The 24,983-nt window shown below is 38.1% G+C and overlaps 1 protein-coding gene and 1 pseudogene across 17 annotated transcripts in view; one reads left to right on the plus strand and one right to left on the minus strand.

Annotated features, from left to right (window-relative positions):
* The window catches only part of NUMB (NUMB endocytic adaptor protein), a 190,642-nt gene that overhangs the window by 118,311 nt on the left and 47,348 nt on the right, over positions 1-24,983 (minus strand). The gene's annotated exons all lie outside the window — the stretch shown is intronic.
* On the plus strand, positions 8,702-9,102 carry LOC123861761 (small nuclear ribonucleoprotein G-like; annotated as a pseudogene).

Below are 24,983 nucleotides of genomic sequence, written 5' to 3' on the forward strand. Positions count from 1 at the left end.
CCAGGACCCTGGGATCATGACCTGAGCCGAAGGCAGACGCTTAACTGACTGAGCCACCCAGGCACCCCTCTTTAATCCATAGTTTTAACATCTTACTTTTCCTTAAGTTAATTCTACTCATCCTTCAGAGCTCTGCTCAAATATCACCTCCTCAAAGTAACTGTCCTTGACCACCACTTCCCTCACCTGAACTAAATCTCTGTAATAAGCAGGTAACAACCTGTACTTCTCTTTTATGGTTTATCACAATATAAATAAAGGCAGTTAATACCTCTCTTCTCTGCAAGAATAAAAGCTACTTGAGGGCAGGACCCTTATCTGTCAAGTTCACTGCAATGATTAATATATGCTTAAAACTATTTATAATATTGCTTTATTAAATTATTATTTAATAAATTATTTAATAATAGACATCCATTACAAATTATTATACAATAGATTGTATCTGACAAATTCTCCTGGCAAGAAAAAGTATAAAAATGGAATTTAAAAACAAAAAAATAAACACAGAAAGCAGGCAGGACATGAGAAGTCAAAATACCAGAGAAAAAGGAGATGCAGAGTTGAGCCTGCCATTCTCCGTTACTTTTTCCTCCTGAGGCAACTAGCTGCATACTAGACCTTTTGGCAGTCTCACAGGGCTGCAAAGACAGAAATTAGAGCTCAGGGCTTATCAAGACAGGCAGGATTTGAGGGGTTGAAATTCCACAGAAAAGGCAAGCACAGAAAAATGAGACTGGACATTCTGTACTGCATTTGCCCTTAGGGTATTTACTGAATCCTAACCTGTGTGCAGAGTAAAAGGCAAAAAAAAAAAAAAAAAAGCCTATTTTACAGCAAAAAAGGTAAGCAGAACTTTGGGTAGGCTCACAATGCTCAGAAAAGAAAAATTACAGTTCAGTCCTGCCAAGAAGGACAAGCTCTGGCAAATACCCCAGGATTCCATTTGATACCTCTGAAGGACAAAACTCTCAGAGTAAGGGGAAACTGGACTTAAACCAGCCCTTAAGAAGTCTAAAACAAAGCTTCTAGTCATCTCAAGCCTGTACTCAATCAAGGTCATTTGCTCCTACTTTTAACTACCATTATAAGAAAATTAAATCTTCTCTAGAGAACAATATCATCATCAAGACCCTCTATAATTTTTTATATACATTGCCTGACATTCATTTTAAAAATTACCAGGAATGCTAGGAGACAGGACCAAATGACTGAAAACCAAGAGAAAAAGCAGACAATAAAAAAAGACCAAAAGGGGATCCAGATAGTTTAATTATCAGACACAGATTTCAAAGTAACTGTGATTAGGGGCACCTGGGTGGCTCAGTCGGTTAAGCATCTGCCTTCAGCTTGGGTCATGATCTCAGGGTCCTGGGATTGAGCCCCATGTCAAGCCCCCTGCTCAGCAGGGAGTCTTTCTCCCTCTCCCTCATGCCCCTGCCTCATGCTCTCTCTCTCAAATAAATGGATAAAATCGTTAAAAAATAAATAAATTTTTTTTAAAGATTTTATTTATTTATTTTTTAGAAAGCGAGCGAGAGAGAAACAGCATGAGAGGGGAGAGGGTCAGAGGGAGAAGCAGGCTCCCCGCCGAGCCGGGAGCCTGATGTGGGACTCGATCCCAGGACCTTGGGATCATGACCTGAGCCGAAGGCAGACGCTTAACCATCTGAGCCACCCAGGCGCCCAAAAAATAAATAAATTTTTAAAAAATGTGATTAAAATGTTCTGGAAAATAGATGACAAGATGAGAATTTTACCAGAGAACAGAAATTTATAAAAACAAATAAAAAATAATTGAAATTCTAAAATTAAAATATATATAAATATAAAATTAATAATAAAACAGATGCTTGTAACAGCAGATTGGACACTAAACTAGAAAAGTCAATAGAAAATATCTACATGAAGGACTAAAACAAAAACAAAAAAGATGGAAAACAGGAAAGCACACTAGAGACATATAGGATACAGAGAAAGATATACAGCTCTCCAGAATCCCAGAAGGAGTGAGTGAAAGAGTGGGGCTGAAACAATATTTTAAATATATTACAAACCTGACAGAAGATATCAAGCTACAGATTCAAAAGGGTCTATGGAATTCAAGGAACTTAAAGAAAATCACCTAGGGGCGTCTGGGTGGCTCAGTCGTTAAGCATCTGCCTTCAGCTCAGGTCATGATCCCAGGGTCCTGGGATCGAGCCCCACATCGGGCTCCCTGCAGGAAGCCTGCTTCTCCCTCTCCCACTCCCCCTGCTTTTGTCCCCTCTCTTGCTCTCTCCCTCTGTCAAATAAATAAATATTTAAAAAAAAAAAAAAGAAAAAGAAAATCACCTAGAAGAATGATTTAAAATGGATAAAAATCAAAGACATCGTTTTGCAAAAAAAAAAAAAAAAAGTGGAATCAGAAGACAATGGGATATATTTAAAATGCTGAAAGAAAATAACTGCCAAGCTGGAATTCTATGCCCAATAAAAATATCCTTCAGAAAGCTTTCAAATTCATTCTTTGAAGCCAGCATTACTCCGATACCGAAACCAGAAAAAGACACCACAAAAAAAAAAAAGAACTACGGGCCAATACCTCTCATGAGCATAGATGCAATAATCCTCAACAAAATATTAGCAAATTCAACAATACGTGAAAAAATCATTCACCACGATCAAGTTGGATTTAACCCTGGGATGCAGGGCTGCTTCAATATTTGCAAATCAATCAACACGATACATCACATCAACAAGAGAAAGGATAAAAAAAAATGATCATTTCAATAGATGCAGAAAAAGCACTTGATAAAGCACAATATCTATTTATGATAAAAACCCTCAACAAAGCAGGTTTAGAGGGAACATACCTCAGCATATAAGAGGCCATATATGGAAAAACCCAGAGCCAGCATCATGCTCAATGGTGGAAAACTGAGAGCTTTTCCCTTAAGATCAGGAATAAGACAAGGATGTGCACTCTCACCACTTTTATTCAACACAGTATTGGAAGTCCTAGCCACAACAATGAGACAAGAAGAAGAAATAAAAGGCATCCAAATTGGTAAGGAAGAAGTAAAACTTTCACTCTTTGCAGATGACATGATTCTATATATATAGAAAGCCACAGATTCCATCAAAAAACTACTGGAACTGATAAATGAATTCAGTAAGGCCATGGGATACAAAATCAATATACAGAAGTCCTTTGCATTTCTATACACTAATAATGAAGCAGCAGAAAGAGAAATTAAGAAAACAGTCCCATTTAGAATTACACCAAAAATAGTAAAATACCTAGGAATAAACTTAACCAAGGAGATGAAAGACCAGTACTCTGAAAACTTTAATACGCTGATGAAAGAAATCAAAGATGATACAATGCAATGGAAAGATATTCCATGCTCACAGATTAGAAGAACAAATATTGGTTTTGTTGTTGTTTCTTAAGATTTGATTTATTTATTTGACAGAGAGAGACACAGTGAGAGAGGGAACACAAGCAGGGGGAGTGGGATTTTGATTTGCAAAGTCAGTCAGAGAATAACAAATACCATATGATTTCACTCATATTTGGAATTTAAGAAACAACAGAAACCAACAAAGAAGAAAAGAGACAAACAAAAAACTGGACTCTTAATACAGAGAAACAAATGGATGGTTACCAGAAGGGAAGATGAGTGAAATACATGAAGGGCATTAAGAGTACTCTTATTGTGATAAGCACTGAGTAACGTACAGACTGTTGAATCACTATATTGTACAACTGAAACGAATATAACACTGTATATTAATTATAATGGAATTTTTAAAAATATGTTTAAGCATAAAAATATTAATTAGGATAAAATTCTCTGAGGAAAGGAGAATGAAAATAAGAGTTTAATGAGAGGGGTGCCTAGGTGGCTCAGGTGGTTAGGCGTCTGCCTTTGGCTCAGGTCATGATCTCAGGGTCCTGGGTCTGCTTCTCCCTCTTCCTCTGTGCTCTCTCTAATAAATAAATAAAATCTTTAAAAAAAAAAAAAGAATTTAAAGAGAAAGTGGGAAGAATTAAAATTTCTCACTGTTGAGGAAAAAAAAATCCTTGGGACACCTGGGTGGCTCAGGGTTAAGCGTCTGCCCTCGGCTCAGGTCATGATCCCAGGGTCCTGGAATTAAGCCCTGTGTCGGGCTCCCTGCTCAGTGGAGAGCCTGTTTCTCCCTCTCCCTCTGCCTGCTGCTCTGCCTACTTGTGCTCTTTATCTCTCTGTCAAATAAATAAAATCTTAAAAAAAAAAAATAGAAAAAAACCTTCAAAAATTAAGACTAAATAAAAAATTCTTTCGGATAAAAACAGAACATTCACTAACAGTAGACTCACACTCCTAAAAGAAAGGAATTATCTATGAAGAAAGGAAATAACCTCAGGAAGCATGGTAAAGAATCAAGAATACTCAAAAGAGCAAATATGTGAGTAAAATTAAATAATTAAGTATTTAAAACAATAAAACAAAAACAAAGCAAAAACAAACACTTTATCTTAGCCAAAAGGCCGAGAAGTGATAAAAGCAAAACAAACAAGAAGGATAAATGTAATGAAAGGGCAATAAGGGCCTTGTTGTCCAGAAAATAATAGCAGTAAACTTTTTGCAAAAATACCCACAATTCCTTCATTCCTTTTGCACACTCTTTTATAACATGACTTTACTACTCTTCCTATTGAGAGCTGGAATCTATTTCTTTACCTCTTGAATATGGACTTGGCTATGTGACTTGCTTCGGCCAATGGGTGTTAGAAAATGTAATACAGCAGAGACTGGGAAAGTGCTTGCACACTGGAATTTGTCCTCTCTTGTACTCTTAGAACTTTAAGCCAACAATTGAATGAATCTGCCTCCTAGAAAGGCCATATGGAGAACAAACTTCCCAACCCTACCCTGGCCAAAAGCAAACATATGTGAGGCTATCTGACCCCAGCCAAACCACCAACAGACAACAGAGATCAGTACAGCCCAAGTCAAACTAATAATCCAGAGTCATGCGCCATTAAATTATTTATTTAAGCCACTAAGCTTTTTATGAAGCAAAATCTAGCTGAATACAGAACTAATATATGTAAGTAGATCAGTGGTTCTCAACCAAGGTTGATTTTGCTCCCCAGGGGACTTTTGGCAGTATCAGGAGACATTTTTGGTTGCCAAAACTGGGTGAATGTTACTGGCATCTAGTGACTAGAGGCCAAGGATGCTGCAAAACATCCTACAAGGCCTCCAAAACAAAAAATTATCTGGTCCAAAATGTCAACAGTGCCAAGGTTGGGAAACCCTGAAAGCATGACAGATGAGGCAGCCTTTAGAACAATCCTACCCAACAGAACTTTCTTCAATGATGAAAATGTTCTGTATCTGTGCTACCCAATATGGTAGTTACTAGCCATATTTGGCTAGTAAGCACTTGAAATCTGGCTAGTTTGAGAGAAGAATTAGTGTTTTTATTTTATTCAGTTTTAATTAATTTAAATTTAAGTAGCCACATACGCTAGTGGCTTCCATATTGGACAACACAGCTCTAAAATTTAGATGCTAGTGATACTGAGAGTAATGAAAATTAGATTGGGTAACAGTGAAAAAAATGAGTTTGATAAAGTTAAGGCCCATAGTCGCTTGCTACAAATAAAAATTCCAAACATTCTTTTTTTGTTTCAGTATCTATAAACTCCAAAATGTACTATACTGATAAAACAATAAACTGAAAAAAAAATTTAAGATTTTATTTATTTATCTGAGAGATAGAGAGGGGAAAGTATAAGCAGGGGGGAGGAGCAGACTCCCCACCGAGCAGGAAGCCCAACATGGGGCTTGATCCCAGGACCCTGGCATCATGACCTGAGCCAAAGGCAGACGTTCAACCAACTAAGCCACTCAGGTGCCCCTGCCTTTTTTTTTTTTTTTTAAGTTTAAAGTGATTTAAGAAGAACTGCTGCATTTTAGAGGCTTCCAAATTGTACCAGAGGAATAGCTTTTAATCAAATAATTTCAGGTAACTAAATATTCACTTACCACCATTACTTACTTCCCTGCAGTTCACTATCCTTTCCTATCCTCTTCTCTACCCCCACGCTATCCACCACAAGAGAAGGGAGAAATTATCTAATGCTGGTACAATTCCATAGATTTTTTTTTCAACTTGTCAGCATTAAGTAGGTCAGTTTTCTGCTGTAGTGGGTGTTTTGGCAATAGGTTTTCTTACTAGAATACCATGGCTACTCTGCCTAGTAAGCGCATACCACAAAGGAAAAAAAGATTCTGAATAACTCCTAAGGAAAGAACAGGCTGCTTGATCTCTAGAATAAAATCCCTGAGTCCTAACTGAATACCACCAGGAAATTCTGACAGAAAACAAAACAAAGAAAATTCGAATTCAAACTTTTTTCTATGTTAGGAAGTCTAAAGATTTTAAAGGCCCTCACAACCCACAAAGATTTTTTTGAGACTCTTAATATGTACTCAGCCCAATCCTAATCAGTGAGATTATAAATCAAAGAAAAGATAATAAAGGACACCCAATCTATCAGATGCTTTAAGAATTCTAATAGAAGCAACCTTACCATTAAAACTAAAATTCTGGAAAACCTCCCCCTTATAATATATAATTTCCTTGTGAGGAAATTTTTTTTAAGTCAGAAATGAGACTTTTAATGATTGTATTACAGCAGAAAGCAAATTTGGTAGAAGTTTATTAGAACAAGTGATTTATACAGAATTTATTGTTACTTTTTTAATTTTTTTTTAAGGTTTTATTTATGAGACAGAGAGAGCGCATGCGCAAGCACACGCAAGCAGAGGGAAGGCCAGAGGGAGAAGGAGAAGCAGTCTCTCTGCTAAGCAGGGAGCCTGATGTGGGGCTCGATCCCGGAATCCTGGAATCACGTCCTGAGCTGGAGGCAGATGCTTAACCGACTGAGCCACCCAGGTGCCCATTGTTACTTCTTTTAAAAATTAGTATCGTCTCTCTGTTGTGGGTCTGAGAACTCAGTTTTATATTTTTCATCATTTGTAAATCAAATAAAAAAGAAACCTGACAGGTACATATTCAACCAGTTTATTTCATATTAGATCAAAAATTCTTTCAGGGGCAAGATTAATATCCCCTATGAAGAACAGTGCTTCAAATTAAAGAAAGGCTGAAACAATTATATTTACTGGATGTTTTTTCCCAGAAAATTCCAAGAATTTTGGTAAATCTTGAAGAAGAAAATGTAAATCTTGCAGGCCAGATCACTAACTGATGTGACTATAGAGTACACTTAAGCTCACTAGGAATAAATTACATGAAAAAATAATGCATTATGACCAACATTCATATTGCTATAAAATGTTGATGTTCACAATCTACGGGTGTGGGGTGGGGTGTGTGTGTGTGTCCAAAGTCAGCTCCATCCTTGAGACCAATTATCACCTTAAATCTCTCTACCTAAGGATGAAAAAAAGCTTGCTTGGAGACAAAAAGCCACTGAACTAACAATATTCTTCTTTTCTTTTCTTTTTTTTTTTTTTTAAGATTTTATTTATTTGACAGAGAGACACACAGTGAGAGAGGGAACACAAGCAGAGGGAGTGGGGGAGGGAGAAGCAGGCTTTCCGCTGAGCAGAGAGCCCGACGCGGGGCTCAATCCCAGGACTCTGGGATCATGACCTGAGCCGAAGGCAGACGCTTAACGACTGAGCCACCCAGGCGCCCCACAATATTCTTATTTTCTAATATCTCCATCTCTGTCTGTATCTTCCCATATCCCAGTATCACCTAGGAAGACACAGTTCTTCCAGCTCTATAGAATTACTTCTATAATTTTCTCTTTATTATCAGTAATTTTTCCATCTCAGAATATATTCTTTTGTTCATTTAAATTCCATCTGAATCTCTCTCATTAACTTGTTTGGGACAGAAAATGGAATTCAAAAGCATGTTTTTGTTTTTTTTTAAGACTATGGTATCATGGCAAAAGCTGGTTTGATATAGCATACACACTTTTTGTTCTACAGTTCTTTTGCTCTTTACACCATATCTCTGATAGGGCTGTAATATAGATGAGAGAATACTGGACTGGAAGTAAGAAGACCTGTGCTAAAAACCCCACTGCCATTTCCAAAACTATATGACTTTAAATATGTCACATAATGTCTCTGGCTTCCATTTTATACATCATTTTATACATATCTTTTTTTTTTTTAAGATTTTATTTATTTGACTGAAAGACACAGCGAGAGAGGGAACACAAGCAGGGGGAGTGGGAGAGGGAGAAGCAGGCTTCCCGCAGAGCAGGGAGGCCGATGTGGGGCCTGATCTCAGGACCCTAGGATCACGACTGAGCCAAAGGCAGACGCCCAATGACTAAGCCACCCAGGTGCCCCCATATCTTCTCTTATTTTATAAGGTAGGGAAAAACTTAAAGCCAATACTATTCCTATATCTTAGGTAGGAAAATACATACATGACCAAAATAACTTTAAAATCATATGATTGGGGTGCCTGGGTGGCTCAGTTAAACGTCTGCCTTCAGCTCAGGTCATGATCCCAGGTTCCTGGGATTGAGTCCCGCATCAGGCTCCCTGCTCAGTGGGGAGTCTGCTTCTCCCCCTTCCTTTGCCCCTCCCCACCACTCCTGCTCTCTCTCTCTCTCAAATAAATAAACAATCTTTAACAAAAATTTTTTTTTTAATTTAAAAAATCGGGAGGCATCTTTGAGCTCGCGGAGTAGACACAATGAGCAAAGCTCACCCTCCCAAGTTGAAAAAATTTATGGACAAGAAATTGTCATTGAAATTAAATGGTGGCAGACATGTCCAAGGGATATTGCGGGGGTTCGATCCGTTTATGAATCTTGTGATAGATGAATGCGTGGAGATGGCAACTAGTGGGCAACAGAACATTTTGGAATGGTGGTAATACAAGGAAATACTATCATCATGTTAGAAGCCTTGGAGCGAATATAAACAATGGGTGTGTTCATCAGAAGAAATCAACTGCTTCCACGTGTCCCCTCCTTAGTACCTGTTTTACTACAATATAAAAATCAGGTCGTGTGCATTTTCATATTGAACTTTTTTGTTAAATAAACTTTTATAATAGTCAAAAAAATTTTTTTTAATCATATGATTAAATAATCACTGTTTAAGATGGGACCATAATGTCTTTCTCCTGATTTCTACTGGCATTCTTTCCTCTTCAGTATACTATCTTAAACTATATTAACAGAGACACACTGCTTACATGTATCACCTTTTATAGGCTTACATGCCAAAAATGACCAGAAATTAACTATGTTTTATCTACTTATCAACAAAAATGAAAACCAAATGTATCAAAACCCCTAAAACATAACTCATGTTATAAAGGCATAACATGTGAAGGTATTTTAAAAACAAACAAAAAAGGGCAAATAACAATGACAGATGACAAGAAGAGGAATATAAATCCATAATACAAATATTTGGTCCACCAATTCTACTTCTCGGAATTATACTAAGGGCATAATACAAGTATACAAAGATGAATGTAGAAAACATTCACTGTAGCACCATTTATAACCATAAAAATTATAAGCTTAAATGTTAAAAAAAAGAACTGGGGAGGGGGGGCTGGTTGAATAAATTACGGCACATCTCCCATGGCATACAATGTAGCTTTGAAAATTATGAAGTGCTGGGACGCCTGGGTGGCTCAGTCGGTCGAGCGTCTGCCTTCAGCTCAGGTCAGGATCCCAGGGTCCTGGGATATCGAGTTCTGCAATGGGCTCCTTGCTCAGTGGGGAGCCTACTTCTACATCTGCCTCCGCTCCCCCTGTTTGTGCTCTCTCTCTCTGACAAATAAATAAAATCTTTAAAAAAAAAAAAAAGAAAAGAAAGAAAACTCTGAAGTGCTAAAACAAGCCCCTCTTTCAAGAACACATTAGAATATTGGGATAAAGGGCAACTGTGGTTTGAAAAAACATTCTAAAGTTATCATTCCTTTGATTTGCTTTTAGAAGTAATTTATTTTGAAATTTCATTAAACATGAAAGTAGAATGAGATTTTTGTTTATCAAAGGAATTTTTTAAATGATATCTACTCAAACATCAAAGATCATATCCTTTTTTTTTTCTTATTTTTTTTTAAGATTTATTTATTTACTTGAGAGAGCAAGAATGAGAGAGAGAGTACATGAGAGGGGGGAGGGTCAGAGGGAGAAGCAGACTCCCCGCCGAGCAGGGAGCCCGATGTGGGACTCGATCCCGGGACTCCAGGATCATGACCTGAGCCGAAGGCAGTCGCTTAACCAACTGAGCCACCCAGGCACCCTCATATCCTTTTCTGAAGTCTTCCCCAATCCAAGCCAAGCTGGAAGCTCCTTCCACTGTTTTCCAAATCACTCTTTCAGTATCTTTGTTATTGGAGCCATTACCCTGTACTGTCTGTCTTCTTTATGAGACTAAGTTCCTTGAGGACAAAGATTAGGTCTTAAGCAGTTTTGTACTCCTGATACTTATAACAGGTCCCAGCACACAGTAGACCCTCTATAAAATGCTTGTTGAGTATCTACATTCAAACTCTACTTTTCCGCTTATTAGATACACAACCTTAGTCCTCCTTAGACAAACCTCTCTCAGCCTCAGTTTTCTTTTTAGAAACAATGGGAACCATGACCTATTTTATATCATTGCGTGAGGGATTAAAGACCTCTGTATAAACATATTTGACCTGCCTGGTATATAGACGGCACGCAAATAATGCTACTTTGCTTTTTTTTCTGATGACAGTGTATCATAAAAAAAATTAGAGGGGTGTCTGGGTGTCTGACTTCAGCTCAGGTCATGATCTCAGGGTCCTGGGATCAAGCCCCGCGTCGCACTCCCTGCTCAGCGCAGGGTCTGCTTCTCCCTCTCCCTCTGCCCCTCCCCCCACTTGTGCTCACATGCGCTCTCTCAAATAAATAAAATCTTAAAAAAAAAAATTTAGAGAAACTCATCTACTTAAAGAGAAAATTTCAGCTGAATGAATTGTACAGACCATAATCTTGCAGAAATTTAAATTTTAAAAAATTGTTTCCAGCTGTACTTGTTAGGGAACATAATAAAACCACTAATTATTCCAAAGGTAAAGGGTCTTCTTCTTTATTTCAGGCAGCTGTGAGTACTGATAATCTAGAGCAGTAGTTCTCAAGCTTTAGCATACATCAGAATCACCAAGAAGGCTTGTTAAGGCACAGAATGCTGGGCCCTACCCCCAAGGTTTCAGACTCATTAGATTTGGGGAGAGGCCTCAGAATTTACATTGCTAATATCTCCCAGATGGTGCTGATGATACTGGCCCAGGGACCACACTTTGAGGATCATTTACACAGGTAATTCAGCAATCAAGTCCAAAGTCTTTCCCAGGAATTTTTTCTGACACTATGGTCCCTCTCTTTCTCTAGAACTGCGGTTATAAAACCAATATAAACTAGAGCTGCTTGCAGCCTTCTTCCTTGACTACATAAAGAAAGCTACCTGTCTCAGAAGGAAAAGAGATAAAGAAAAATAGAGCTGAGAAATAAGGGATAAAAGTGAGAGCCGCTGACAGTAATTTAAGCTCCTAAATCTCTACTAAATCGGACCCGACTAAATTATTCAGTTACTTGGACCAATAACACTTTTTCCCCTTTAAACTGGGTTTCTGTCCCCTGTAACTATTAGAGCCCTAACTAAAACTGTGGGGAGGAGAAGGGATGGAAGAGATGAAGGCACAAAGTTCTAATAACACACAGTTGTTCATGACACTACTTGAAAGTGAAATAGCAAATTTTCAGATGAGTTTACATTTTAGCTCTAAACAAATAGTTGTTTTCTTTTTTTTTTAAGACTTGTTATTTATTTGAGAGAGAGAGAATCCTAAGTTGACTCCATGCAGAGCACAGAGCCTAATGCGGAGCTTGATCCCAAGACCCCAAGATCACGACCTGAGCAGAAATCAAGAGTCAGACGCTCAACCGACTGAGCTACACCCAGGTGCCCCTAACCTTATAGTCTGAAAGAAGCTACCATATTTGATGGGTTTCTTGGAAACTCATTTCCTCACTAGAATTTGTGACCAAAACTCTTTCCACAGGTTTACACTTAAATTTCAATGGGTACCACAGGAAATGAGACCATTGTGCCTAAATCAATACCTAAGCTCACTTAACTTTATTAGCTATAATTTACAGTAAGATCTCTAACTCTAGCCACACAGTGTCATAATTTATTTGGCCTATATCAACAATTAAAATGTATGCTTTATTCCTCCATTCACTTATTAAGTCTCTATTACATAAAGATACCATGATAAATATGTCCAGCAGGTAGAAGTTCACAAGACAAACAACCATACTTAGAAGCCATCTACACTAAGAAGACAACTGAAGCCAGGAAACTGGAGAGTCTGCCAAGGAGCTGTTCTACAAAGATCCTCAACCTGTTTTATAGATGAGCTTTGGCAGGGTTGGGGGGAGGGGTGACTTACAAAGTTCCCAAAGTGCAGTTAAAGTTTAACAGACAGGTGCATTTTTCTGGTAAGAGAGGTCATGGCTTATATTAAATTCTGAAAGGAGGACAAGACTCAAAAAAGGGTTAAGAACTACTGATATAAGGAGAGGAAATATCAAGGAGAGAGCTATGAGGAATACTTATATTCGGGACCTGAGTGCCTCAGCTGTTGAGCATCCGACTCTTGATTTTGGCTCAGGTAATGATCTCAGGGTCCTAAAATCGAGCCCCTCACTCAGCAGGGAGTCTGCTTGAGATTCTTTCCCTCTGCCCTCCCCCTGCTTGCCCTCTCTCTCAAATAAATAAATAAATCTTTAAAAAAAAAAAAGGAATACTTAAGAGAAATCGAAAGGCATCAATTACTAGGTACCTATGAGAATTATGCTGTGCACATTACATATCATATTACATTTAATCCTGATAATCTGTGAGAGGGGTATCAGTAGCTCAATTTTACAGATAAGAAAACTGAGGCACAAAGAAATCAGGTGACCTGACCAAGGCTAAGTAGCTATCCAAACTACCAGACTATACTGGAAGGTAAGATGAAACAACAAAGAACTGGGGGCTATCATTTCAACTCCAATGTTCATCTTTCCTTCAGAGCAAAATCTCTGAGAACTAACTGTTCAGGTCAAGAACATAAACTTTGGAGACATCACTTCAAAAAAAATTACTTAAGTTAATTTACTTAAATTAAGACAATAAATTGTTAAGTAATCAAATTATTTCTGAGGTTGTATAATCTGGAATCCTGGTAATTTGGCAGACCCTATTAATGCCATCATAAAATTAAGTTCTGAGTCCAAAGCATTCACTCTAGGGGGAAAAAAAGTCCCTTAAGGATGAAGGTTGGGATAAGCGCCAGTTTTAGTGTTTGCAACTGTTCTTCAATAAAAGTTCAAAATGAAAAAACAGGAGTGCCAATAATCAGCCAATGAAATATGGCAAAGCTGCTTAAATTAGCCTTCTTTTCTTTTTTTTTTTTTAAAGATTTTGTTTATTTATTTGAGAGAGAGAGAATGAGAGAGAGAGAACACATGAGAGGGGATAGGGTCAGAGGACGAAGCAGACTCCCTGCCGAGCAGGGAGCCCGATGCGGGACTCGATCCAGGGACTCCAGGATCATGACCTGAGCCGAAGGCAGTCGCTAAACCAACTGAGCCACCCAGGTGCCCAAATTAGCCTTCTTTTCACCAATACTTACAAATTCTGGCTCCTAGCCTAACAAAAATCTTTAAAATATTTACCACTTATTATCTGTATAAGCCAAGAAGAGTCACAAATTCTTATTGGAATCTTTTGCCCCTTCTAATAGCTTAGCAACATCAGTAGCAACTTTCTCAGCAAGGAGATCTTAACATATTTTAAAGTGGGGTTTCAGAACACTGTAACATGCCAAAGGTAAGAAGCATGGGTTAATCATTCACAGGGGGATTAAAGGTAGAACCACACAAGATACTAGATGTCTTCTGCAACCAAGGCATAGTGGTTTTGGGTTTTTTTGTTTGTTATTGTTTGTTTTTTTTATGTCTCAACTTTCCTCTTCTCAAAAGCAGAAACAACATTAAAATACTTTATTGTTTTTTTTTTTAAAGATTTTATTTATTTATTTGAGAGAGAGAGTGAGAGAGAGAAAGAGCACAAGAGGGGGGAGCGGGAGAGGGAGAAGCAGACTCCCTGCTGAGCAGGGAGCCCGATGTGGGACTCGATCCCAGGACTCCGGGATCATGACCTGAGCCGAAGGCAGTCGCTTAACCAACTGAGCCACCCAGGCGCCCTAAAATACTTTATTGTTGAAGACAATGCCAGTGAAATGAGTTCTAGCATGGATAAATGGATATAGATGCAGCTAGAAAAGAAGATATTTAACATAGCTGTTTTTCTCTACATGGAACTAGAACCTAAAATGAAACTGTAGACTTCATGTGGGAATGGAAACTAGTACAGCCTTTTTTGAATACAACTTGGCAATATCCATCTAAACACATTTAAATGAACATGTATGTAGGAATGTATCACACAGAAATCATTAGACCAGTCTGATAATTTATGGTGTATCTATACCGCTGGTTCTCAAGCTTTAGCATACATCAGAATCACCTACAGAGCTTGTAGGACCATAGACTGCTGGGCCCCAACAGAAGAGTTTCTGGTTCTGTAGGTCTGGGTAGAGACCAAGAATCTGCATAAAGTTTTTCCAGGTAACACTGATACTGTTGCTCCAAAGACCACACTAAGAACGATTGATCTATATAATAGAGTTCTATGAAGCCATTAAAAATGAAGTAGATCTGTATTTATTGATATAATGTATAAATGCAGTACTGTGCTGAAAAACTGGCTCTGGATAGAATTAGGCAGAGAGAAGGAAGCCCTGATTATATCATTTGCCCATTTCCATGGTGTAACTACTCCCACCATTGCTAACATCAAGTTACCAATGATTTGGGCTTGCATAATTCTTTAATTACTGGTTCTGGTGAGCCAGTGCACACACCATCTAGAAAAACACCTAAAACTATTAAGGTATAATTGTAATAGCAGTTATCTTTGAGTAGGATTACAGGAATTTTATTTTCTTTATGGTTTTCTATGTTTTCTCAACAGTTTTACAACAAACATTTTTACTTTTATAATAAAAAGCTATTCACATTTTATTTATTTTTTAGATTTTATTTATTTATTTGACAGAGAGAGAGAGAGCACAAACAGGGGGAGTGGCAGGCAGAGGCAGAGGGAGAAGCAGGCTCCCCACAGAGCAGGGGGAGCCCGATGTGGGACTCGATCCCAGGACCCTAGGATCATGACCTGAGCCGAAGGCAGTCGCTTAACCAACTGAGCCACCCAGGTGCCCAAAGCTATTAACATTTTAAAAAATAAAATGAAGTTATCACTTTAGATGAGTTCTTTATAGTTGAAATTTAGCAGCCCTTCTATCAGAAGAGACAAGGCTATTTAAATACAGATCTATCCACTCTTCCACTATCCTTTGTTAACCAGGCCTTGACAAAGTAAGAAAAGAGAGAGAGAAAGAATAAAGCCTAACTGGGAGTCTTTAAACTCTAGCCATGGAACATGGAGGGCTAGATGTTGTCTTTATAAAATGAAGCATTAATAGCTGCCCTAGAATCCAAGCGGAAAATAAACTGAGACAGACTCAACTTGTTATTATAAATCCAGTTTCACAAAGGGAGCAAAAGCATAATCCCTCTAGCCTTGCCTCATCAAAATGTAGGCTTAGGCTTGATTAACAGTTCACCAAAGCATTGTTAATGAGAAAAAAAAAACAAAAACAAAAATAGCATATATGTCCCACAATATAAGATTAAATAACTTAAAGCCATAAAATGAAATAATATGCACCCATTACATGGTAATGTAGATACATTTCCACAATACAGAAAAATGGTCATAAATCATTGTGAAACGAAAAGTGTACATTACAAAAAATAGCATACACAGGTATGTGATCCTATTAACAAAAATATATATTTGTGTGTGTACGAATTTGTATGTGTATGAATATTTAAAGATCAGAAAGATACAGCCAATGTTAATAGCCATTATCTCTAGATTAGGATATTACAGATGATCTGAATTTTAAAAATATCTACAACACAAAGTAAAACTACAAGAAAAAAAGAAAAGAGACAAATTTAAAAAATATCTACAACAAATATGTTTTATTTGGGTAGTATTTTTAGTCAATATGCAGGGAAAACCCTGGTATCAATAAATAGATGCCATGGGCGCCTGGGTGGCTCAGTTGGTTAAGCGACTGCCTTCGGCTCAGGTCATGATCCTGGAGTCCCTGAATCGAGTCCCGCATCAGGCTCCCTGCTCGGCAGGGAGTCTGCTTCTCCCTCTGACCCTCCCCCCTCTCATGTGCTCTCTCTCTCTCTCTCTCTCATTCTGTCTCAAATAAATAAATAAAATCTTTTTTAAAAAAAATAAATAAATAGATGCCAAATTTCACTCTCAATCACAGAAATGTAAATTAAAACAAAACACTAATTGGGGGGCCTGGGTGGCTCAGTCGGTTAAGCATCTGAATCTTGATTTCAGCTCAGGTTGTGATCTCAGGGCCCTGGGATCAAGCCCTGCGCCAGGCTCCGTGCTCAACACAAAGTCTGCTTGGGATCCTCTCTCCCCCTCTCCCTCAGTCTCTCCTCCCCCCATTCGTGCTCTCTCTCTCTCTAAAATAAAGAAAGGAAAAGAAAAGAAAAACAAAATGCTGCTTTATACCCATCAGACTGACAAGACTAAACAGATGGATAAGACTAAATGCTGGTGAGGATTTAAGGAAACAGGAACACTAATACACTACTGGTAGGAGCATAAACTGGGCAACCATTCTGGAAAACAATATGGGAATATTAAGTGAAATTAAATATGTGTATGGACCATATGTCAGTAATTCCTTTCCTCAGTATATACCACAGGGAAACCATTGCATAATTCAATAGGGAATATGTATAAGGAAATGCATAATAATATTATCTGTGTTAGCAGTTTCCAAGCCACACCTAAAGACCCATTAAAGAAACAAGTAAATAAAATGTAGAAATCCATATACAATGGAATATTATACAACAGGCAGTAGTTATCCAATAGGTTTTAAATATATTTAAATCTTGGGGCACATGGGTGGCTCAGCTGTTTAAGTGTCCCACTCTTGATCTCGGCCCAGGTCTTGATCTCAGGGTTGTGAGTTCAAGCCCTGCATTGGGCTCCACACTGGGAGTGGAGCCTACTAAATAAATAAACAAATAAACAAGTTTAAATCTTAAGATAGTGTTGAGCAAAAAAGAGTAAGATTCACAACATAATACCATTATGCCAAAGTCCCAAAATTTAAGCCAAGTTTTATCTTACATAACCAAAAGCTCACCTTCACAACTAAATGTAAAAGTCTTTTTGTTGGGGTGCCTGGCTGGCTCATTCAGTGGAGCATGTGACTCTTGATCTCAGGTTGTAAGTTCAAGCCCTACATTAGGTGTACAGATTACTTAAAAATAAAACTCTTCATTAAAAAAAAAAGTCTTGTTTTCCACAGAAACACTGTCCGGTTTCTGCAGCTGATTTTTTGGAACAGATGAAAAATTTTCACTACTAATCAACAATATCCCTACAAATAAAGCAAACCTCAAATAAATTTCTAAAGTAAATTCAATGACTGACTCCCTACCTATTATATGGATCCCAAATTACAGAAATCATATGTACCACATTGTACATATATAATCTTTAATGCTTCGAACAATCCTGAGAGGTAAACACTGCAGGTTAATAAACTATGTCAAGAGATTACATGATTTGCCTAAGACCATACATTTATTGTGTAGTGGAACTAGGAATCAAATCAAGTCTGTTGACTATGAAGTCCATGCTCTTCCACTCTAGTACAACGTCTACCCACCAATTATAATAATATCTCCTTGTCACACCACCAATGCAGCAGGCACTATATTAAGTACTTTAAATAAATTATCTCCTTCCCACTTCACAATTACCCTAAAAGTCAGGTATTATTAACGCCATTTCACATATGAGAAAACAGACGCTTACATATTCTAAAACCTGCCCAAGGTCCCAAAATTCAAGCTAAAGTTTACCTTGCATAACCAAAAAGCTCATTTTTACAACTAAATTTAAAATTCCTTTTGTTTCCTACAGTACCCAGTAAGATGTTACTATGTAACTGTAAAGCACCTATGTGCTGAATATCACACTGATGTCAGATGAATTTCTGAAATAAAACGAACGCAATCATACAATTGTGACAGATGCTGTTAACTGGCTGCCCAAAAAGCCATTCCCAAATCCTTTCTTCCTCCTTGCATCTCACTATAGAGACCAAAAGGCTACTTACAGTTAGAAGTGACCATAGGACCCAATTTTGGTCCAGGAAACATTAGAAGTAACCTGCTAGAAACACTAATAGGAAAGCTTTTGCTTGGTCTGGACCTTTTGCCCTCCTCCTTAAATGTGGTTGGAAGGCTGGAGTTGTAGCTATCTCAGGACCATGAAGGCCAAGCAAATCACAAAGATATGGGCCCCAACATTGTTGAGCCACTGAAGCAACATGAGCAACTGCCAATACTTCCAGACTTACGTAAGAAAAACAGACCTTTCTTTGTTTAAGCCTTGTAGCCAGGTTTTCAATTACTTTACAGTTGGATACAATCCTTATACAACACCATTATCAAAAACTACTGTAACTGTAACTTCCTGACTAATGACTAAAACCAAAATTACATGCTAGTCCTAAATCAGTCTGACAAAATTATAATCTCTTGATAAGGACTATTCTGAGTATCTGCTCAGACAGCTTTAGGAAGTCTGAGCTGCGGGGAGAGTGACAGAAAACAAGAATACAGAATCAGGAAGCTCCCTGGGCTCTGAATTGCACACATGATAGGAGCTCAAACACTCAAAACTATCACCAAGAGTGCATTATCAGGAGGGCCATCTTCTCAAACAATAACTTAAGCTTTCAGGAGTCAACTTCAAAACGAAAGCCCTGGAACATTAAGACTACTGTCCCCCTCAAGTTCATATTGCTAGTATTCTTAGGTATGATAATGGTATTAGAATTATATAGAAAAATAATTTGCTTTTATTAAATGTTTATTAAAGTATAATGTCTTTTTTTTTTTAGAAGATAAACTAAGTACTTAGGGGTGAAGTATGCTGATGCCTGCAATGTTCTTTCAAGTGGTTCACAGATAAGAGAATACACACATATTAGAATATATACATATGAAGCAAGTATGGCAAAACATTTAAGTTATTGAATTATCAGTTGGAGATATACAGATGGTCAATGTACTATTCTTTCAATATTCTTGTATATTTGAAATGTTCATAATAAAAGTTGGTGTTAATGTTAGTTTCCTGGCTTGAGTATTATGCTAAACTATGTAAAATATAACCACTGGGGAAAACTGGGTATAAGTCACACTGGACCTCTCTATCTTCTTTTTACAACTTCCTATGAATCTAAAATTGTATCAAAATAAAATGTTAAAACAAAAGTGTTGGGAAGACTTCCCATTTTGTAACAGAGTAAACAAACACCTCCATTTATCTCTCAATGAACTACACTATAAAACCTGGATGGAGGGACGCCTGGGTGGCTCAGTCGGTTAAGCGGCTGCCTTCGGCCCAGGTCATGATCCCAGGATCCTGGGATTGAGTCCCACATCCAGCTCCTTGCTCAGCAGAGAGCCTGCTTCTCCCTCTCTCTCCCTCTGCTTGTGCTCTGTCAAATAAATAAAATCTTAAAAAAAAAAAACAAAAAAAACCTGGATGGAATGCATGAACAGCTACGGGAAGACCCTGAAAATTATTACAGGTGGATCTGGGAAGAGCACCAGAATTCAAAGTATCACTGAACCTGCTGTGAGTTTACCATTTTTTCCCTCTAGTATTTCCCAGCCTAAACACAACACAATCCAAAACTCCTAAGTGAGCACTATGGCGCAGGTGCAAAGAAATACAGGAGAAGCCCTCTAGCCCTGGCTCAAAGCTAGGAAAGGGAACTTCTAAGCTCAGAAAAAGATGGGGCGCCTGGGTGGCTCAGTCGGTTAAGCATCTGCCTCTGGCTCAGGTCATGATCCCAGGGTCCTGGGATGGAGCCCACATCGGGCTCCCTGCTGAGCAAGGAGCCTGCTTCCTACTCTCCCTCTGCCTGCCGCTCCCCTTGCTTGTGCACGCTCTCTCTCACTCTCTCTCTGTCAAATAAATAGTCTTTAATAAAAATAAAGCTCAGAAAAAGAGGGGTGAATTCCTTGGGAATTTATTCTCTCTTTCTCCCCATCCTCTCATGTTCCAGTCCCCCAAGGTCTTCTGTGGTGGATACAGCAGCAGCAGCAAGAGCATCTGAAAACAGAAAGCCTGCAGGGGTGAAAATTCCGAGGGGAACCCTTGCCTTCAAGTGGGCAGACCAAACTCCTTTTTTTTTTTCTTTTCCTTTTCTCTATGTCCTCAGGGAAGTGATTCCATAAAGTTGTTATGAACTCCTGAGCTCACCCTCAACCTGTGTAGGTATGGACCTAAAGTAACTAATATAACAAAAAAATTGAAAACTGAGATAATGGGTAGACCTCGATCCAGAAGGCATCACTCTCAAGGTCATGCAAGTTCCTCACCCACAAAGTTACTACTCATTCACTTATACAAGTACTGGATGAATAAGGCCCCTTCTTTGTCCTTAAGGAGGTAGCAGTCTAGGAAAGGATGCAGACACACTAATAAATAACTGCAATTTAGTTTGAGAGCTGCTATAATAAAGATACATACCAGATACAGAGTTATCGCAGAAAATGAAGCAATTAAATTGACTTGGATAAGCCAGGGAGCACTTCGGAGAACTGATTTAGCTGGAGCTTAAATGATATATCATAGTATCCCTAAAAAGGCAAGGTGGGCAGGAAACAGCATTCTAGGCAATGGGAAGAGTTGGCAAAAGCTCAAAGGCAGAACATCAGGTATTAAAGTAACTACAAGGAATTTGGTGAGAATAATCTAAAAGGTAGCACTAAGCTACAAGACTGAAATGTAGCTAGAAAACAGATAGGAAGTATGGGTCCATTAAGGTACAGCTCCTTAAACATCACATTAAGAAATTTACCTGTTTTCATAGGTAATAGAATATAATTATAAGTGGTATAATCAGACCTGTAACAGGATAATTCTAGTTGTTTTCTGTTTTCTGACTATTCTGGACTAGAATAGTAACCTCCAAATTTTTTTGATCCCGTACCTATTACTAAAAAAATTTGAGTATATCCCTCAATATATGTATATTTATATTACATTTAGACATATTATATTGAACATGTGTATAATATTAAATATACAAAGGAGAAACTGTTTAATGATGAGATAGTGGCACCTGGGTGGTATAATCTGTTAAACATCTAACTCTTGGTTTCGGCTCAGGTCATGATCTCAGGGTTGTGAGATCAAGCCCTTGCATAAGGACTCCATGCTCTGCACAGAGTCTGCTTGAGATTCTCTCTCCCTCTCCCTTTACCCTCCAGCTCATACTCTCTCTATAAAATAAATAAATTTTTGAAAAAAATGATGAGATAATAACAGCCAAGTAGAAACAATCCAAATACCCATCAACTGATGAATTAATTTTTAAAATTGGTATACCAAGGGGCACCTGGCTGGCTCAGTCAGTAGAGTAGATGACTCTTGATCTCAGGGTTGTAAGTTCAAGCCCCACACTGAGTGTAGAGATTACTTAAAAATAAAATCTTTGGGCGCCTGGGTGGCTCAGTTGGTTAGGCGACTGCCTTCGGCTCAGGTCATGATCCTGGAGTCCCTGGATCGAGTCCCACATCAGGCTCCCTGCTCAGCAGGGAGTCTGCTTCTCCCTCTGACCCTCCTGACCCTCCCCCCTTTCAGTCTCTCTCTCTCAAATAAATAAAATCTTTTAAAAAAATAAATAAAATAAAATAAAATCTTTAAAAAGTAAATAAATAAAATTTGGCATAACTATATAATGGAATATTCAATAATAAAAAGGAACAATGCTGGGATGCCTAGGTGGCTCAGTCGGCTAGGTGCCCGATTCTTGATTTCAGCTCAGGTCATGATCTCAGGCTTCATGCTGGGCGTGGAACCTGCTTAAGATTCTCTCTCTCCCTCTCCCTCTGCCCCCCTCTTTCCTTCTCTCTCTCTACAAAAAAAAAAAAAAAAAAAAAAGGAAATTCTGACATGTACTACATCAAATGTCCTCGAGGACATCACACTCAGTGAAATAAGCCAGTCACAAAAAAACAATTCTGTATGATTCCATTTATATGAGGTACCTACAGTTGTCAAATTCATAGACAGAAATAGAATCCTGGCTGCCAGGGGTTAGAGGGACGGGAGAATAAGGGAGTGGTTGTTTAACAGGTACAGAGTTTCAGTTTCACAAGATGAAAAGTTCTGGAGATTGGTTGTTCAACAATGTGAATATACTTATTAATATTACTGAACTGTACACTAAAAAATAGTTAATATGGTAAATTTTATGTTATGCCAATCACTTTCTTACCATAAATTTTAAACACTTTTGTTAAACATTTCAAACATAAAAGGTGTTATATTTTTTAATAATGGGGGTGGGGAATTTAAGAGAAGAAAGTCACACAACTTCTATTTTGCCAAAAATCTGTGTAAGCATGAACTGAATGCCATTTTTCAACTGAGAGTCATTATAATTTTAGAAATCAGAATAAGTAGAATAACCACTAACCCCAAAGAAATACAATTTCTGCCTTCCACAATTATTCAAAAATCTTTTTTGTATTTAAAAAAAATATTTACATAGTCATTCATCTTTTTAAAGATTTGAGAGAGAGAGAGCAAGCAAGAATGAGTGGGGGGGGGGGCAGAAGGAAAGGGAGAAGCAGACTCCCGGCTGAGTGAGCAGGGAGCCCAATGTGGGGCTTGATCCCAGGACCCCGAGATCATGACCCAAGTCAAAGGCAGGTGACCAACTGCCTGAGCCACCCAGGCGCCCCAATAGTCATTCATCTTCACAAGAGAACCTTATCATTTACCTCCTTCCATGAATTGAGTGCCACAGAGTAAACACCAGCATATTTGCAATTTCTATAGGGTGTTTTCAAAAGTTTTTATTGTTGTTTGTTTTAGCTTCAGTCAGAAAGCAGTATTTCACTCATTCAAGGGATTTTTATCCCCTCAGACACAGGCCTTGCAGAATGAAGGCAAGATAAACCTGTAAAAGATGTTATCAGCAATTTACCTACTCAAGACTTCTTAAAAGCAAAAGTGGGCTGTAAAAATGCTTAAAACAAAAAAAGAAGGCAAGTTAATGCTTACAGGCTTTATATATGTTTGTATATATACACATGTATTTGTTGTAGTTGTTATTTAAGACATAATATTTTACACTACTCATTATTCCCAATCTATGTCTACTGGAAAACATCATGTTTTTATTTTTTTTTATTTTCTTTTTTTAAGATTTTTATTTATTTATTTGACAGAGAGAGACACAGCGAGAGAGGGAACACAAGCAGGGGGAGTGGGAGAGGGAGAAGCAGGCTCCCTGCAGAGCAGGGAGCCCGATGCGGGACTCGATCCCAGGACCCTGGGATCATGACCTGAGCTGAAGGCAGTCGCTTAACCAACTGAGCCACCCAGGCGCCCAAACACCATGTTTTTAAATGAAAAAAAATTAAAACAGCTTTCCCAATTATTACGCCTTTGAACTAAAATATACTGTTTCACAAACTCAGTCAATTCTGATTATTCACAGTTAAGGGCAAACTTCTGATATTACCTCTATTGTCACAAGAGCTGGTTCAGTCATTTTCCACTTTAAGATATCTGTGAGTAGTTGGGAAATAGAACTGAATCACCTCTGCCATATTAGGCTCATATCTAGACAGCAAAAAAAAATTTCTGGGCCTAAGAGATGAGTGTGTGTGTGTGTGTGTGTGTACACACATACATACTGGTATATATTAATTATAGTTTATTATATAGCTTATTTCCCACCTATAGTGAATGGACCAACATCTCCGTGTATACTTATAGGATTACCTAAAAATATTATCCCATTATATCCAGAAATTAAGTACTAGCTACACTGAAACCTGCCAAAGGCAATTCATATAATCAGTGAGTTAAGTGTGTTCAATAATACAACCAAATAGGGGCATCTGGGTGGCTCTCAGTCAGTTAAGCAACCGACTCTTGATTTCAGCTCAAGTCATGATCTCAGGGTCCTGAGATTGAGCTCCAAGTCGGGCACCCTGCTCAGCAGGGAGTCTGCCTGAGATTCTCCCCCTCTGCCCCTCCCCCATTCATGCTCTCTCTCTCAAATAAATAAATAAATAAATCTTTTTTTTTTTTTTTAAAGATTTTATTTATTTATTTGACAGAAAGAGACAAAGGGAGAGAGGGAACACAAGCAGGGGGAGTGGGAGAGGGAGAAGCAGGCTCCTTGCCGAGCAGGGAGCCCGATGTGGGGTTCGATACCAGGATCCTGGGATCTTGACCTGAGCCAAAGGCAGAAGCTTAATGACTGAGCCACCCAGGCGCCCCAAGTAAGTCTTTTTTAAAAATAACAATACAACCAAATACTCTACAACTTTGCAAGTTTTCTTGTTCCACTGAAATTTTAAAATATTTACCAGAAATTTAGCAGGTAAAATTGTACAATCCTAAAAAAGTTTACATAGTTTTCCTTAAAATAAGCAGATAGACAAAACAAACTTGATGCATACAGTAACATTGACACTACTTTCTCAAATCTATCCTATTAGAAACCAGTTTCCCAAATAATTCTCCAATCATTAAAATAAGAAAAAAAAGTAGCCTTTAAACTAAAATAAAAGCTTTTTTTTTTTTCAAAAACAAAAAATCCAAACTACAAATCTTATTTTGCATCTTGCTTACAAATTTTTGTCTCCATTTTTCAGTTTGCTGCTTTACTGATACAAA

Source organism: Mirounga angustirostris, unplaced genomic scaffold, assembly GCF_029215605.1.
Source record: "Mirounga angustirostris isolate CCGP_5_RB_7025 unplaced genomic scaffold, mMirAng1.0.hap1 SCAF_9, whole genome shotgun sequence".
NCBI lineage: Eukaryota > Metazoa > Chordata > Mammalia > Carnivora > Phocidae > Mirounga > Mirounga angustirostris.